This window comes from Zonotrichia leucophrys, chromosome 5, assembly GCF_028769735.1.
Source record: "Zonotrichia leucophrys gambelii isolate GWCS_2022_RI chromosome 5, RI_Zleu_2.0, whole genome shotgun sequence".
NCBI lineage: Eukaryota > Metazoa > Chordata > Aves > Passeriformes > Passerellidae > Zonotrichia > Zonotrichia leucophrys.
The window spans coordinates 44,682,891-44,701,759 of NC_088175.1; the positions used below are offsets into that span (position 1 = coordinate 44,682,891).

At 39.5% G+C, this 18,869-nt stretch overlaps 1 long non-coding RNA gene across 1 annotated transcript in view; it reads left to right on the forward strand.

Annotated features, from left to right (window-relative positions):
* The window catches only part of LOC135448954 (uncharacterized), a 49,126-nt gene that overhangs the window by 21,725 nt on the left and 8,532 nt on the right, over nt 1–18,869 (forward strand). Inside the window, exon 3 of the long non-coding RNA XR_010440615.1 lies at nt 17,381–17,454. This is a non-coding gene — a long non-coding RNA (uncharacterized LOC135448954). The remainder of the gene's footprint in view (nt 1–17,380; nt 17,455–18,869) is intronic.

Genomic DNA, 18,869 nt, shown 5'->3' on the forward strand with positions numbered 1-18,869 from the left:
CTTTGAAATAAATTAAAAATGAAATAGGAATTTTTTGCAAAGATCAAGGAAGAAATCCTAATGCTGATCACAGATATTAAAAACACAAGCCCACAACTTCAGGGAGCAGTGAGGAAATTTGCAATTAAAAATCCAGGTAGTTATTTCCATTTTGAGGTATGTGTGATTGAGGATAATTTTAAGAAACACAATTGAATTAATGTCTAAGTCCAAGATCAGTCTGAAACTTAGGATAGAATCCTTCCTCTCTCCAAGTGTAGTGAAAAGGGCAGTATTATTCATGTGAGAATTCAATGCAGTTCTATTTCCAGAGTCATTTTGGTCCAGAGTGAGATTGCCCTGTTTGCTCTTCCTGCCCAGTTAGCATTCCAGGTTTCTGAGAGGAACAGCCGCATGTCTCCAGTTGTACCATGTCCATTCCTTCTTAATTATCAGATTTACTTTATTTATTTTTTTTTTTTTTTAAATTGGATGGTTCTCTTCCATGTTTTTTTCAAAAATAACTGGTTTGAGTGGTAAGGACAAATATCTCCTGGTTACTCCTGTCAGATTAATTCTTGTTCAGCCCTTTTCTTTGCACTTTTTCTGAACAGAGTCTTGGAATGGAAGCACTCATGATAATAAAGCAATGCAATTAACTTCATATATGGCCCTGATCCACATTTTTCTGAAGTAAAACTCTTCTTTTCATTGACTCTGGTGAGTCTTGAGCTGAGCTGAAAAAAAGAAGAAAGAAAATTCATGAAACTTTAAAGATTATTTTTTAAGGCTTTTTTTTTCCCAGCTGTTTTAATGTAAGTAGCTCAGAGACCTTCCTGATGGTGCAGAGGGAAGGGGGGAGCAGTAATCTAACAATCATACAAAGACTATTTATTCTATAAGAAAACCCCAACAACAAGAGATGGAAGAAAAAAGTAAGAGTAGGAAAAGGGATAAAGCTGCATGTATGAGGAAAAATAATTTTCTTTATGAAAAGCTGAACATAAAGGAACTTGCAGCTTGTATTCATGGTAGAGAATTTTTGGTTAAAAAGATTGACATTTTAATAAACTGATCTTAATTAACACTACTTTGAAATTCTGAGTTGTACGTTCCCTATCTCAAAACACTAGAACCAGTGGCTTTTTAAATAATTTGCTGCTTGTGGGTGATCTCTTTTTGAAACAAACCCAGACCCTCCAGTCACAATTTATTTTTTATTTCAAAAATGATTTTTACTAGCAAATTTTGCTTTGGTTCAAGAGAATTATAAATCATTATTACACAGCCAGACACTTCAAACATTTTGTAAGAGCTTTGTGACCAATGAAGCATCAAAGGCAATGCTGAAATCCATGATTACAGCATGGGTGCACGTCCATTCATTAATACATTAAAGTTCAGGACTCTAATGTTATTAATAGGATTTCCAGATTGTGGTGTACTTATCTCTTAAAAAGGTGGCTCTTCCTGTCACACAAAACAAGAAGATTGTTCTTCATTAATGCCAATTTATGGAAACTTTATTTTTGCAGACAATTTAGGGCTGAAGAACTTAGATTTCTTCATAGCTTTTGGCTATTATTTATTCACCAAAGACAGATGTAGCTTTTATTTCCCCTTCTATCTCCACCACACTGTATTATTGGTAATGTGCGTAGGGAAGGAGGGAAGACAGGCAATTATCTATAGATACTTTTCTTGACCCCTTCATTTCTGACTCTAAATTACGCTCAGAGATCATGAATCTTTATGCAGCTTTCACTGTAATAAGCTCTTGGAGACATATTTAGTATGGAACAGTATATTTTGGAATGTACTTCAAACGCGAGATAGCCCTTAAAGGCCTTGCTGGGCTCAGATCTCTATTGTATTAGACATTGCATGGATCCATAATAAGTGATGGCCCCTGCCCTTCAGCATTTACAACCCATGCAAATGAATAGAAGATCAGAATAAATTAATTTGTTGTCTGGATTTTACTGCTGGGGAACGAAGATGCAAAGACTGAAGGACTGGTTTGAATAGTGCATCAGGTCTGTGGTAGCACTGGGCAGGGACTCCTTTTCTCTTAAGATCCCACCTAGTCATTTCTCTCTTCTCAGATGTGGATGTGGGAAAAAAAGGACTTGATGTGGTCCAAAATTCAAAGAATGCTATCACCCTGGTTTGAGTTTTGTGAAATTCTTGGCTACATATTGGAATTTCTGGCATTGTGTGATATTTGAGTAGATATAGTAAGAGATGCACTAGTTTTTTGTGCCAACACAAAACTGTTGATATCATTTGTTTTTCCAGGGACCTGGGCAGCTTTTGAAAGTTGGGAGGTGCTTTCTCAACAGAAATCAGTGTTCTGTTCTCCTTTTGCAGTAATTGTTTAATGGGTGCAGGTGTTTTTCAAAACTAACTTCTTCCTACCAGCAGAAATTCCCCTCCTTTTAAGCAGAGGAAGTTTATTCCGTCTCAGTTAATTATCTTTTCACCTTCGTTTCCTTCTTGCTTCTGAAAAACATCTAAGAAAGAATCTTCAATTTTTTTTTTTTTGTGTTTTTCTCCTGTCAAATTGTGGTTCCACTTCTACCTCTGGAAAAAGAGCTTCACCTGAAAGCTCAGACCTCAGTAGCCGCTGCACCTCTATCCTATTTGCAGAGCAAACATTGTACACATAATTCCTTTTGCTCCTGAATTTCTTAATAGGTTTGGGAGTAGGAAAGCTACAGGATGGTGTAGGGGGCATGACTGCTTGAGTTCTGGGCAGTTCTGGGTTTGGGAGGAGAATCTCAGGCCAGAAATATTTGTGTTCATGGCTCCCTGTAACAGCCAAGTACTGAAAGTGGAACTTCCCCATTGTGGCCTGGCCCTTAACAACTGATTTGCTCCTCCAGGAGAAATGGCAGTGTTTGGGGAGAGTTGTGACCTGAAGTTGTTGGAATAAGTGCTCAGTTTGACCAACCTCTCTGAAGTCCAAGGGGCTTTGGCAGGTTCCAGCTTGGCTGATGTTTGTTTCAGCAGGGAGAGCTTGGGATGTCATGCCTAACCTGGGGTCATTTCTCTCTCGACTTTTCATGTGTGTCGGGCTGGCTGGAGCTGGTTGTGAAGGTAATGACACAGATGGCTTGCATTCTAGTTATGTCCCTGAAAAGGGAAGCAGAAGAAAGGCCTGGTTTAGGCTGTTTTGCTCTATTTCTGAAGCAGTTCCCTGCAAATTAGGAAAAATGCTTTATGCTAACTGAAATATAAAATGAGTTCTAATACATTTCCTTTGAGTCCTACAGGAGGCTTGAAATTTACTTGCAGAGGAAGAGGCTTTGATCCACATATTTTCATAAGTATTCATAAAGATACAGAATTAGAAGCTCCCCTTTATTCCCCTTTTCATGTGTGCTGGTTTTGAAATACATTTGAAGCTGTGGAATTGATTGAACTTCCAGTGAAGCTTCTTTCCAGAGATGGGCTAGACTAAAATGCAAGGGTATCACAGGAAGGAAAATATCCCACAGAGTGCTATTCCTCTCCATGCTCAGCTGGAGCAGTAGAGTATGGGGGAATATTGAGATTTACAGACTCTACAGCTGCTTTCTTAAACTACCTACATGAGTACTAGGGCTCTCATGAAAGCATTTCAGAGTTCTTAAAAAAGCCTCCTCCTGCTAACCTGTGTGTGGAAAGAGGATTGACTCTTCACTGGTTTCTACCCCAAAACTTTATCAAAGAGGTGATGGAATCCCTGTCCACTGATTGTATTTCTTGCATTTAGGTCTTTAGGTTTGTAAGTTTGCTATTTAAATTGAATATCAAAGCAGATGTTCTTGGCTTTCTGAGATATCTCATTCTTCAGTTTTGGATTTTTTTTCCTATTCAGTTTACAAAGCTTGTCAAAACCTTTGGAAAGAGATCCCCTAAAACACACCACACCTTTTCAGCTAGCTCTGTTTCTAATCTCTACAATTTGCAGAGGTTAGTACTGGAAATAATTAGACCAGAGGTTATTACTGGAAATAATTCAAATCTCAGAATATGCAGTTTTAGCTCTACTACCTAGAGTCAAGGATGTTTCCAACCTCAAGCAGAAAATTGCACAGAAAGGAAGGAGTAAGGAATGTCACAATGACAAAGAAAGTCTGACCACATCAATGTAGAATGTCAATGTTATCTGACTGTGCTGACTTGGTTCCTTAAAATAGAATGAATGGGGCATTGTGTCTCTTAATCTCTACTTCATATATTTTGTTTACTCTGCTGTACATCTGGCATTTTATTCTGCCTAAAATATTATTTCTGGGATTAATATCAGCTGTATTAAACTGATGCAAAAAATAGGCTGTTCTTCAAGTCTTCTATGTCAGATTCTTAGAGCTTTGCCAGAAATTTCTGGTGTCATCCTTTGTAAATGATTTGGCCTCTTAATGCATCAACTCCTTTCTGTTAGGTGAGAATATTACATTCTGAATCTCACAGTGTTGTTGAGATGAATGCAATACAAAGCAAATGCCATGATTCTGAAGACAATGCAAGCACTTTAAATAGAAGTCAGGGCATTCCTGAGAATGATCACCCTTTTCCTATACCTCTCTTTCTATATAAGCAGTTAAAGGAAAAATGAGGCACTGATAAAGGTCAGGTGAAGCTAATCTGCAGTACAGTCAATGGCACATCTCCTGACTTTGGCCTTCTTTACCCTCTCAGTACCTCTTTCCACTTGCAGAAGCACAGCAGTCTCTCTTGTTTACTTATTTGTTTTCATTTGTTTTGGTTTTTCCCAAACCAATAAAATATTTAAACACAATAAAAATGTTTATTAGAGGCAAACAGAACAGTAACTATGTTTAAAAAGGAAATGTACAAAACCACTGTGAACAAATCTTACTCCCAGGTGTTTTCTTGATGCCAGCCATGAAAGCTGGAGAAGTATTCATTATAAACTATCAGTTCTGCCAAGATCAAGGGTAGATTCCTGGAGTGAGCAGCACAAAAGGCAAAATGAAAGGATCTCCTTTTCTGGTACAGATAGTTCTACATATACATATGTATATGCTGTGCATGTATGTTTGTGCATATGCATGTGTTGGTTTATACACAGTCTATAGAAATCAGTGCTGCTATCATCTTCTTTTGAAAATATTCACAAAAGTGTGCTCTTTGAAATGTGAATATCAAAAGAATTCTTTTCTCCATTGTGAGGTTCCCAGAATAAAACAACTGTAGGGAAGATTTGACCAACCCACTCACGTTAGTGCCTATTTGAACATGCAGGCTCTATTCTCCACTGAATATACCCAGCCTTTGGTTACTATTCAGGTTCTGTTTCTCAAACATGTGGTGTAGGAATACATGAGGGACTGGAAAATACAGCCCACACGTCCTCACTCCATACTCATGTACACACACACACTCTGCAAGAATTTCAGGGTGTCATCACTAAGGTGGACTTGGAAACAGCTCCTGGAGTCAGTGTTCAGGGCCACTAAATGCTAAGTTCTTGGTTATGAGGGTGCTCAATTTTATACCTTTCAGTTCTGACCACATGGTCTGTAATTTCCATTCCAAGACTGAGCAAAGCAGGAATTCACTACAGGATGCAGGGCAGTATCTCTGCTTTCATTAACATTCAGGCTCTTTCACTTCAACAGTCAAAGTTTCTGCTTGGAGTCCTGGAAAACTAGCCTGGGAAGCCTTCTTATATCAGGCTACCTCATACTGGCGGTCCTGAAAAAGAATAAACTACTTTATCTCTAGAAAATGTGATACAATTCCTTGTGTATGTGCTGGAAGGGGCCTTAAGGATGATACAGTTCCAACCCTGTGCCATGGGCAGGGACACCTTTCACTAGACCAGGTTTCTCAGAGTCCCATCCAACCTGGCCTTGAGCACTGCCAGGGATGGGGCATCCACAGCTCTTCTGGGCAAATTGTAACAATGCCTCCCTACCTTCATGGAAAAGAATTTCTTTCTAATATCTGATCCAAACCTTTCCTCTTTCAGCTTAAAGGCATTTCCCCCTGTCCTATGACTACATGCCCCTCTCAAAAGTCCCTCTGTTCTGTATTTTTTTGTAGTTTCCCTTTAGGAGCTGGCAGCCTGCTGCAAGGTCATCCTGGAGCCTTCCTCTTATCCAGGCTGAACAGGTCTCTCAGCCTGTCCCCATGCAGAAGGTGCTCCAGCTTTCCATTGAAAAAGATATTTAAGAGCACCAGTCCCAAGACAAAGCCCTGGGGGACATCACTTATCACCAGCCTCCACCTAAACACAGAGCCATTGACCACAGCGCTCTGTCTGCACCCATCCAGCCAATTCCTTACCCAATACATATTCTACCTTCAAAATCATGTCACTCCAGTTTGGAGATAAGGATGCTGTGTGTGGCTGTGTCAAAGGCCTTTCAGAAGTCTAGGTAGGTGATGTCTGGCTGTCTTTCCTTGTCATCTCTTGTCATCACGCCATCACAGGCAGCTGACAGACTGGTCAGGGAGGATTTGCCCTAAGTGAAGCTGTGTCAATGCACCTTTTTGTGACCCTGCTACAAACTGGGTTTGTGTCCTCAATGAAAGAAGCAAACAAAGCAAATGTCCCACTTCCATCTCAATCCAGCTGTTTTAAGCAAGATATCTTCAGTGAACTACTCTACTAAGCAGTAATGGCACCACTGACAAGGCAGTGGCTGATAGCTTAAGGGTGAGGGAGGAGGAATTTAAGTATGGGAGTGGTTTTTTGGGGTTTGGTTTTTAGTTTTTTGGGTGATTTTGTTGGTTTTTTCTCTCTTTTTTAATGGTTGTCTTTTTTTCCCTTTTTCTGGGACTTCTTTTTGTCAGCTCTGAAACAAATATGATACAGAACTACTTAGTTAGTGCTACGTAGGCGGTGTGATCTCCCTATTAGCATATTTTAGTACCAGACTAGCTCCAGATGCTTTTGTTGATGAGAATGGTGTGCAAGAAACTGGGAAGACTGATTTCTCTGTGCCTTGCTTAATGCTTTCACATGGGCCACAAAGTGGTTGCACAGCAGTGCCATTCTTATCTGAGCTAAAAAAAGACTTGGCTTCCCATTAAGTGTCACAGAGCATCATGCCCCTAAAGCTTTTGTACATTTAAAAAGGCAGAAGCCATTCTGGTTTCAAAATGAAGAAAATATTTGTGAGAACCTGACTAATTCTTCAGTGGGTATTGTTTAGCTTACACTGTTTGCCTTCTGATGTGTTGTAAAGTATTTGCCTCACTTCCTTACTTTCTAGGCCCTTTCATGATACCCAGAGTGATAATTCAGAACCCTTTGTTCCTATTCAGAGCTTGGTGGGTTCAGTTCAAGACAGCACAGCTCTTTGACTCAATCAGGATGAGAGCAGGATCCTCAATAACCTTTTGCTGGTGATGGTGAACATTTGACAGCTTGTGCAGAATCATGAGCTTCTCAGAAGAGTCCTTTGCATTACAGTTTTCAAGGGAGAAACCAGCATATAAAAACGTGGAAGGATAAACAGCAAGTGAGAGCAGAGTGAAAAGAGTTTATCCTCCCACTGTCCACAGGCTATAAATTCTGTAGCTGAGACATCATTTCAAGCTGCTGTAAATTTAATTGCTACAAAGAAACTTCTTATACAAGTATGTTGATAATATGTTTCTGAAAAAGTCCCTGGACAATAACATCTATATTTCAAAGAATGGTATAAGCCTGATCAATTGGTTAAAGTCTGATCTGAGATAAGGAAAATTTTCCTGAGTGAAGAGTTGAAAAACAGTTTAACAAAAAAAGATAAATGTGGCCTTCCGGTATCTTAAGGAAACCTAGAGGAAATATGGGGGGGGGAAGGGACACTTTCTGCAAGGGCATGTAGTGACAGGACAAGGGGTGAATGTCTTCAAACTGATAGAGAGTAGATTTAGATTAGGCGTTAGGAATAAATGCTTTGCTGTGGGGGTGGTGAGACACTGGAAGAGATTGCCCAGAGAAATTGTGGATTGCTCATCCCTGGGGATGTTCAAGGCCAGGCTGGATGGAGCTCTGAGTAGCCTGGTCTATTGGAAAGTGTCCCTGCCCATGGCAGGGGGGTGGAATTAGAGAATCTTCAAGATCCTTCCAAGCTAAACCATTCTATGATTCTGTGCGTTAATTTTTATCCTGAGCTGGCAGTCACTCATATTTGTTAAAAAACCTGAAAACCTTGAATTCATTGCCTAGTTTTTTTTTCAGGATACTGCTGGCTATATTTTTGTTCTAGAAGGCTCAGTCCCCTCATGAACCTGGATTTTCTTCGCAAAGGGAATTTGGTGCACAAGCAGGGTGGAAGCTCTGGCTGGTTCCTGGGGATAAATAGGTCTGGGCATCTGGGGAGGCTGGGCCTGACACTGACACAGGATTGTGCCTCTTGGTCTCATCAAGCAGGGACTGCTGTGGATCTGGTCCCAGGGACTGCTGTGTATGCCAGCTTAGAGCTGGAAATTTGATATCACATTACTGTTTATTTGTGTCAAGTGGATAGGAGAGCTGCCAGTGTTTTTAGGATAGTGGGAGTTATGGTCCAGTACTGGTTGCAGCAAATGCTGTAGAAATTTAGAGAAGAGGGAGAGGCAAGTAACTGAGCTTTCACACTCAAGAGATTCCTGCTCATTGCTTGTGTGCGAGCTTCTAACTGCAATTCCAAGGTAAGAGGTTATTCCATATTAGAATATCTTGGTTCAAACTAGCAACTTGGTTAAAATAATCTACTTTTCTTTACAGTAGCAGTGAATCAGAGGTGTACTGTGGTCCATTAATGCAAGTCAGGTACATTAATGTAAGTGGGAAAGTTGCTGAGCTGTGCTAACTGTAGTTTGCAGTTTTCTGTGCACATCCTAATTTGCCGCATTTTTGGGCACTTATTTTTCTGTCATGTTTCCTCTCATCAGATTTTGGGAATAATCACCCTCTGCAAAGAAGCATTTAAGAAACATTTTAAGAAAGGAGTCCCTAGGCTTGATTTCAGGCAGTTGTGCCATGTTCATCAACACTGGACATCTCAGTATAGAAGAGCTGGTCTGTAGTGTAGTGTAGCAAGAGCACAACTCCAACATGATTATTGCAGTTAAAGTGTGATGATAGCTCTGTGAAAATGTACCCAGTCCATCAAGGAGCACGCAGAATTGAAGTGAACTGTTGCACTGGCGATAGAGGCTGGTGATCAAAAATCATCTAGCAGCCTAAGTGTAGACAAAGCTGAGGATCTGAAAAGCATCCCAAGTGCAAGTGGGAGTCTTTGCTTTCTCTTTCTGCTCTCCTGTCACCTTCCCCATTATTGGCTGCCGAAGAAGTAAAATTTTTCCTCTGGGTTTGTTGTGACAACATCTCTGAGAGTTTACAAAATGATTTTTTTGGTGTGAATCTTGTCACCTTGCTTGACACTTTTCTTGCCTCTTTTAGTGTTCTGTGGGGTAACGTAAACTATATTTGAGTGCTTCTCACTTTTGAGAACTTGTGCCTCAAGGGGTATGTAAAGGAAGGAGATTTAAAAAAAATATTAAATGAAAGGCACAGCAGCCTGACCAGGGGCTGTGGGAGGGAGGGGGAAGGCTGCATTACTTTCCTAAATTCTTTGGCTATAAATGTTGCCCAGGACAACATTTGCCCAATCTGACTGTGTTGCTTGCTGAACACAGTCAAATTCGTCATCAATGGCAACATGTGACAGAAAACCATTTTTTTTTCTTCAAACCAAATTTTTGTTATCATTCCATGTCATTTTACTGCACTACATTGGCAGAAAGATGTAATGATCTGCATTACAGGCAACTGTGAGAAAATAAAAATTCTCTCACTTATTTGGAATGGGGGCAGTGCCATGCATTTGACTTGTTCATGTTAAACTTATGGCTTGACTCTTCCTGCACCACAGTTCTTCTCCACTGAGAGAATTTTTTCCCATTTCTTTTTGTGCCAGAGCCAAGAGCATTGTTTGAGGTTGCTCTGTTATGGAGGCAAACTATGCAGAGTAAAGAGGTGGGTGCCCAAGCCCACAACCTCACTCCATGCTGTCCTAGGGGCAAATTACTTTGAAGGGTGTTTTTTCTCCATATGGAAAAATTGGCACTGAGGAGGGATTTGTATCTCCTTATATCAGCCAAAAGAAAAGAGGAAGGTGCTTGAGAGGTGCAGGTTTAGAAAGGAGTTCCTTTATGAAGAGGCTCTGATGGATCTGCAAAAATGAACTAGTGAATACAGATTATAAATCTATTCAATTAAAAGTGAATTGTGAGCATAAATTAATTTAAAAAATTGATTGGGAATTTTGGGATTTTTAAAAATTTTTAGGATATTGGTTAACAAAATTTGAAAATGCCTTTCTGTGATGATGGTTTAAGTAAAATGATGAAAATCTAAATTCTGGAATTCACTAGCACAGATAATCCCATTATATTCAGACTAGCCCAAGAGCAGGCTGACTTGTGCAGAAATACAGAACTCAGCATGAATGAAGTAGATGAAAGGTATTGGATTAAAAAAAACCCCTTGAATGAAATGAGAATTCATGCCCATACAAATTTATGGACAATCTGCAATGCATTTAAAATCAACACTGTGAAGCTCTCTTTATTACTGTAACTTTGATACTTTGATGAAATTTAAAGAAATATCTAAAATTCTTTTATTCTGACCTTAAGAATGCTGTATTTGGCTACACCAACAATTCTGCAGCAAGAGCTGAGGCCAAAGCCTTTTACCTACAGGTGGTAGGCATGTATAGCTTTTTTTCTAAATGTTGAAAGTTACAGATTGCTTCCCAAGGGCTGGGACTCTGAACGTCCTCCTTACATCTATTTACAAGCAACATAGGTGTAATGTGTTCCAATTAAATGGTTAGTAATTCTTCTACATTTTTTTTCAAATTTTTATTCACATATGTAGTGTATTGAAAAGGTCTCAGCCATTGTTTTATTTCTATTTGAAGATTCTTTGCACTTTTTCGTCAATTTTCTTTATTCAGCCCATCTAAAGCCATGTAGCCATTCTCTGAGGGAAGGAGAGGGGGGATCCCCAGAGGAACAAAACACATTCTGAGCCCTGGCCTTGCCTGTGAAAATCCCAGCAAAACTCAGTTTTGGGGAGCTGGCAGCAGGTTCAGTAATGTTCTTTGCACCCTTCAAGTTTGTTCATCCAACTGTGCCAGATTTAGAGCTGTCTATGCAGGAGATGTACCCTAATGGAGAAGAGGGAGGTAATTCAAATGTGATGGTGTAATTCTACATTCAAAAAGAAATTTCCTCACTGTAGTACACACCATCCAAAAATCTCACTGCAAAACTGATTCTGTCTTGCCTGCACACAGGGATTTCTCCGAGGACATTCACAGAGGTGTAGGGACACTACAATTTTGTGTTGTTGTCCTGCAGTTTTGGTGGCTCTCAGGATACACATTAAGTTTTTAAATACTGAAATGCACCTTCAATATTAAGACATGTAGGATATAGAGTTATTCTGAAACAACTGAAGGATGTAAAAGTACCTTTTCTCTGTGTATGGAAATACATGGGAGTGGTCATGTGGTCTGAACCTTTTTTATTTTCAGAGAGAAACATATTTCTCAATACCCTGTGTTTTTGCTTTTAAACAGCTGCTTTCATGAACACGAGCAGAGGGTTTGCTACTTTATCTTTCAGATAAAGCAACAAACAATTTTGTTGTTATTAAGAAATAGAGCTGAAGATACTCAAGTAAGTTGGTGAAAATGAAATACCTCCTGGGAAACAAAATGCATAGCTGAAAATAAATTCATGGTGGAAAGTTCTGCAAAAGGATCTTTTCAAGTTTATGGCAGAGAATGAATCTGTATGCTAAAAAAAGAATAAAGTCAGCAACTGTATGCACTTTTCACGACTCTCATGTAAAACCTGGCAAACAGATTATTTGTTGGCTTAGTAGATTAGACATGAGGGCTTCTGTAAATTAAAAACAAAAGCAGCTTTGGAATGCATTTCACTGTCTCAGTTGGAAAACAAAGATCTGTTTCCCTCCACCCCTTCTTTTCCTTAGGATAATTAAAAATAAAAAAGTGTGCAGAGCCATATAAATAAAACAAGGGCTGGGATGAAAAAAAAAAAGAAAATCTTCCTTCAAAGAGATGTCAGCAATCAGAGTTTTCATTTGTCTGTGCCAAGAAATGTGCTTATATGTAGGTCTGAATGTAGTTTATTCTTGACTATTTATGGAAGTTATGCTCTTAGAGACCTTAATATGTAATAAAAAAGGAAAATCCTTAATTAAAATCTGTTTTAAATGATGCTTAGCTTAAAAGCTTTCAAATACTTCTCTAAGCATTACACAATGTTCTACTGTCTTCGTTTTCCAGAATTTCTCTCCGCTACAAGCACATTATAGGTTATACTCTAATTATATAGAATTTTATTGTAGTTTACTTCAGCAAAGTGTGAATGCATTCTTCATGGGCAAAATATGTTACCCTGAAATTCTGAAAAAATCCTTTAGCTATTTTCTCCCAAAGTTTGTAACCTTTAAGAAGAAAGCAGAGTCTGTAGTAAGGAACATAGAAAACACTAAAAATACAGCTAACTGTTAAAAATCATTCAAGAAAGAGTAAAAGCATACAGTCCAGGAGTGTGAGTGCCTGAGGACAGCCCAGAACTCTGCCTTGGCACATTATGCAGTTACTTTTTTATTAAGTGAAAAATTTAGAAATTGCCATAACTCACAAAATAGAGATTCTGACCAGGAGCTACAAGAAAAACTTGTAAGAGATGTTTGCCTGACATTCACATTTCTGACTGTGCAGAACTCTTTTGTCAATGCTTATTCTTTCCCTTTTGATCTTATTTCTCTTCTCATAGTTCACGTTAGGCAGAGTCTTGTCAGAGCAGGATGGTGGGAGCATGACCAGTCAAAGCCAATATGGGGTTCCCAGGGATCAGTCTTTGCTCAGTCACAGAAACAGCTCAGAACTACCTTCCTTTTCCAGAAATGGCAGATTTCCTCTGGTCCCACATTCTGCTTGAGCAGAGGATGTGGATAGAGGAAAGATAACCATGATATTTTTCCCCTGGAAGCCATGTGTTCCAGGCACATCCCAGCCCACGTTTCCATCTTGTAACCTTGCTAGTCTGTCACAGGATGCTTCTGAGGGACATCAGAGGCATTGCTTTTGTTACTTGGTCATTTGCAGAATTTGGCCACAGTTCTCACAGTAATCCGAATTAGTTTGGAATTTGTTTACTGCTTGTGGAAAAGTGGAACACCACGTGGGGAAAATAAAGTCCTCCAAAGTCCTGCAGAAATGTAATGGACACAAATTAACAGCTTGTTGGCACCTATGAAGTTTCATGCGTGGCACCATTTTTTCCTCCAGCTTTTTCAGGACTTTATAGAAGGAGAAAAAAAGAATCAGGGCTTCAGGATGTTGCATGAGGAATGCAGAACCAGTTTTTGAATCAGTAGTTGGGAAATGTCTTAGGCAGTTTGGTTTCATAGATTTATCTGGCCAGTTATCAGGCGTGCTCCATTCAAGGCAGTAATTCTCAAGGATATTCTTGATTTTGATTGAATGTTTTTTTTATCTGTGAACACTACAGTCTTTATGTCAAAACTAATACTCATTTTCAGTTCTGGGCCAACTGGCAGATTCAAATACAAATATTACTAATTGGCTGCTCATAAGCCTTTCTAGCAATTAATTCAGTTATAAATGATTCAGACCTTTCTGTAACCCAAATAAGATTAATGCCTGCTTTATTTTTCACAGAATTATTTCATGCTAGAAAGGGATGTGAAACAAACCATTATTGAGAATGGGGGAAATCAGATTTTTTTTTTGACAGTCCTCATTACCTCTTCTGCAGTATAGCAGACAGATAAAAAGTAATCTTTTTTGTAAAGCTGTTTCATGTTCTCATAAAAACAGAAAAAATGTGGTTCTGTAATTTCCAACCTCTGCACAGAATATCATGTCATCAACTTTGAAACTCAATGAAAGCATAAGGAAAGGTGGCCTAGGAAAGAGGTAGGACTTTAACCCTGACCACTGATACGATAATGAACCGAATCTTCTGTAAAAATTATTTGCTTAGTGTAAGAAAGCACACCTACAATTTTGTGTGTTGCTATTAGTTTTGCAGGTAAATATTTTCTCATCTAAATCACTGAATTTTGTGGCTGCAAGTAAGGATGTGTGCATTTCCTCACTGCATTTCTGTATGGTGACAAACTCATGTGAGACATATATGGAGAGCCCATAACGGAACTCTGTCCCTGTGGATCCCGTGGCATTCTTTGCAGACACGGATTCATTTCATCCCTGTATTCCGGCCAGATTTACAACTGACTGCATTTGCTCCTCCAAACTGCCTTGCAGTCACTGCTGGCTCAGTGCTCCTTCTCTTTTTCCAGTTAGAAACTGTTCTCTGCTGAGCTAGGCAGCTGCATTCCAACTCTGTGACATCTACATTCTGGGGATGGCTTGGCCCTGATCCACCCAGGGACCACCACTTCCTTTTTGGACAAAGGATATTTGGCATCACTTTGGCTTCCATCTCTGAATTCCTCCAGTCTCTGTAGCATGGCATGGCTGGTTGCTCTTTGTTCCTACTCCTACTTATTATGAATGAAATTCACAGCCCCTTAATGCTGGGATCACAACAAACATGCATTTGTCCACTTTTAAATTTTTCATAATGATTGTCAGAAATTGCAGGGCTGGCTGGTCATACCATGAACTGCTCAGAGGCACAATAAGATCAGATGAAGCTAAAAATAGGTAATATCTGTAGGCTGGGAAAACCAGCAAGTCACCTGTGACCAGCAGAAGTCACACAGGCCTCGGTGCTGTCTTCTCACGCAATAAGGCACAGACAGCAAAATGACCACAAAAGCAAAGATTCCTGTTTACTTTAGCCATTCTTATCACTGTAATTTCGATAAAGATGCAACAGGGTCTTTTCTAGCACCTCTTAGAAGGTTCAAGAAGAGGGGAGAGGATTTTGTACAGTGTTTTGTTTTATTGAGGTTTATTTCTCCTAAAGAGTAAAATGGCATTGCAGAAGCAGAGTTGGCTACACAAGGCCATTCACTGCAGCTCTGTTGCAGTGCCTAGAGTTTTATCAGACTAGGGCTGAAGTCAAACCCAGGCAACATGCAGTAAATATAAAGTTAAATTCTTGCCATTTGTTCCTCATATGTGCCTTTTTCAGGGATATTTACAGCTTACTACAACTTATTCAATTAATATCTGGCTCAGAAGTTATGCTGCTATTCACATTAAGTTTGCTGTTATTCACATCAAACCTCACTTGATTTACTAAAATCTGAGACAACATACAGGTTTGATAGAGAGGAAATAGGAGATCATGCACATCTCTGCACAGGCAGTTTAAAAGAAAAAAAAAGGGGGAAAAACCAAGTTATTTTGTGAGTAATAAATTTCTATGTCTATCCTGGGTTGTGAATTCCCCTTGGAAGATTTGGGAAGAAAATTCTTCAGTGATTGTAGAAATCTCAGTAGCTTAAGTAGACTGCTGGCATCTCTTCGGAAATGCTAACAGATAGTAGAGCAGACTATTGTATTTTGCCAAGGGCCTTATTTCATCCCAGAACTGTATTTTTTTTTCCAAGATAAAATTGTTTAAAAACTTTTCAGTGCAAAAGTTTCTTTTCAGACATGCTTAACTGTCCAGTTTGGTACATGTTTGTCCAGAAATGCTGAAAGAGACAGGACCCAAAGACAGAGCTTAGTCTCAGGTTGGAGAAAATATTTATGTCTCTGTTGTAATTTCCTGGCTCATGAACGCTTGAAAAGTAAGTGCTGGTGGAACCATAGCTACCATATAACAACAGCAAAGAAATAATTTGCCATTTCACTCCCAGCTGTGCTGTGTTGTCAGTCCTTTAACAGATAAAGAAAAGGTGTTTCCAGACTCATGATTGATTCTCAGTAGCAGCTTTTGCTCACTTAAAGCAGAGAAGTGAACATCTGGACAAGTTTTTAATACTCTTTTTTTTCCTTCAAAGCACAGGCATTGCTTCCCTGACACATATATAAAAGACCTGTGACACAGTTTTGCACCTCTCATTTAAACATTTTTTTTTTAATGGGTGGGACTCTAAATCCTCGTTTTCTGAATTGCTGGGATTGTTAAGTGTGATTAGTAAGATGCTTAAATTGAAAATGGCCCACTTTAGGTGCACTCTTTTGTTCTTTTTAGGTGTTTCCCCCCCCTATTCTTCCTAATTCACAGTCATAGAATCATAGAATTATTTGAGTTAAAAGAGACCTCAAATGTCAACTCCTCCCAACCCCTTGCCACGGACAGCAACAGCTCTAGCCCAGGCTGCTCAGAGCTCCATCCAACATGGCCCAAATCTTTGGAATTGATTATTAATTGAATTTTGGATGGGATAAAACTGAGTTAATTAGTGCATCTTTAATTGGTGATAATTAGCTCTATTTATCTATAACAAACAACCTCACCGGATCCCATTATGGTGTAAAATAAAAGCAGCAATAGTTGTAGATCAACACAGCTGACAGGAGCTTTGTTCTTGCCTCATCCAGTACTCAGTGTGATCATTTTGATTTGCTTCATGTGTTTAATCATCTGTTTATCTGAAAGGTTTGTAGGGTACACCCTCTATCATGATTTTTCCTGCTGTGGCAGTCTATAAGTCAGTGGTGGGTTTATTGATCTAAATTGTGGCTCAGATAGATATCTCTGGTACATATAAATCAGCATATCTCTATCAGGTTTATTCATGTGGCTGCACCTTCTGGTGTTTGACATTTCCTATGTATCTCTGCTGTATAAAAACATTTCTGTAAATGAAGTATACAGTCTGATATCACAGAACATGGGATGAAAATGCTGCTTGTGTCTCAGATTCTTTGGAGATATCCAGCAGCCATGCAGGTGTGTGCTCTACTGGAATCTCCCACAAAGTTAATTTTTTTAGTGATGGCTGGAACTCAAAAGTTACAGAGCTGTGTTTGGATGGCCAGGACAGGGTCAGGGACCTTGCAGAACATTATGTAGAACATTATCATAAGAATGACAGCACTGTTTAATGCCAAGGGTCTATGTGTCTAGCCTTCACTCAACTGTGCTAACCTAGTTTTGCTAGCTTTTTTTGGTACTTTCTCAGACTTGTATTAGGAAACAGTGAACAAATTATTCCTATCTGCTTTTTTCATGCCACTCATGGTGATGAAATATCACACTATACTCATACTTGTAAGCCCTATGTCTTTCAAGCTTAAGAGTTCTAATATCTAATATTGTCACTTTATATGTGCAAGGAAATCTTTTTAGTTCTAAAATAAATATTCCCTTTTGAGACTGGCAGGCAAATGGCTCATTGTAATGAGGAATAAACAAATGAATTAATAATGGTGGAGTAATATATTTGTAACATTGTCTTTTCATGTAATTGCAGAAATACTTCAATTGGAAGGGACACCTGGAGCCATCCAAACCAACCTTCTGCTCAAGGCTGGACTGACTTCAAAGGTAGATCAAACTATTCAGGAATTTCCCCATCTGATTTGTCAAAATTTCCTGGGATAAAGATTCCACAGGCACTCTGGGTGACCATTCCAGTGCTTAACAGCAGGACACGATGCTCCAGCGTCACCTCTCAAGGGCTGAATGCCTTCCCTGCTGGCCACATCCTTGCTGATGCAGACCAACAGGGCATAGAACTCATGTAGATTGGCCCCAAGTCCATCTCTGCAGAGCTGATTTCCGAGTCAGACCTTTCCCAGGCTGTTTTTTTGCATGGGGTCCTTCAGCTTCATGGGTCTCAGCTGGGCCATTCCTTGGGGATTTTGCTGTGTCCCTGAATGGCAGGGACAATGTCCCCTGCCTCCCCTCTGTTCCCACAGTGTGGTGTCTCTGTGGGGCTGGGAGAGCTCTGTGTGTGACTGATGGGGATGCTAAACTCTACAGCCCAGGCAGCAGCCCCTGAGGAGGGTCCCTTGCACCCACCTCCATTTGTCTTTGAGGTATTGACCGTGGTCTTTTCAGCTCCAACATTCCTCACCTTTCATTTCCTTTCTTTTTTCTTTCACTTCGACTGAGCTAATGTTTAAATAATTGTTCACTGTAACTTCTCAGACTTTTACTGAGGACTTGTAGACAGCTCACAGTCCTGCATTTTACACTCAGCTCCCAGTCTAACCTTGACTGGCATTGAATCTTTAATTGTATTTTTAACATGTTAGAACTTTGAAAACTTCTGCATTCAGTCTGTGAAGGAAAACTTCTTTTGGTAGTTTTGAATATGGAAAATTTCTGATCTATTTTAAAAGATAGATGGCTTAACATGGGATTTTTAGGTTTCTGTGGCTCAAATGTTAGATTGGATCTGATATTGGGTATATTTGTGAACTTTTGAATACTCATGGTATTGCTCAGTTTTTCACATATTCCTAAAATTCTGCTGTTGTAAATAAGAACCAGGCTTGGATCCTTCTGCATTTTCTAGTGGGTCTGCTACTGAACAAAGTCCACATTACCCCAGTGTGCAACATCAGCTATCCCTGGCTTTCAGTCAGCTACCAGATGAGCCTGCCTTGAGCTGATGTGCAACTGAAAATCATTCCTAATTGGTTAACTACCTGCCTATTTGCTTGGTTTTGTTGTTATTTTCTTTAAATTGTATTGGGAAGATGCCAAAACATCTGTAAAGCTTTATTTTAAATTTAAATCTTTATTGCTCTGGTGTCAAGGACCTTCTGTGCTTGCTTTTCTCCAACACTCAAGCCACGGAGCCCTGGTCATGTGAATCCTGATAGAAAGCAAATGTTAACTTTTCATGCTTGAGTACCTACTGACAGCTAACATTAAACTTGTAAGCACATGTATTTGCACTGGAAGTGGTATCTGCTGCATGAGAGGGAACACTGCTTAACATTGTAAGGTAA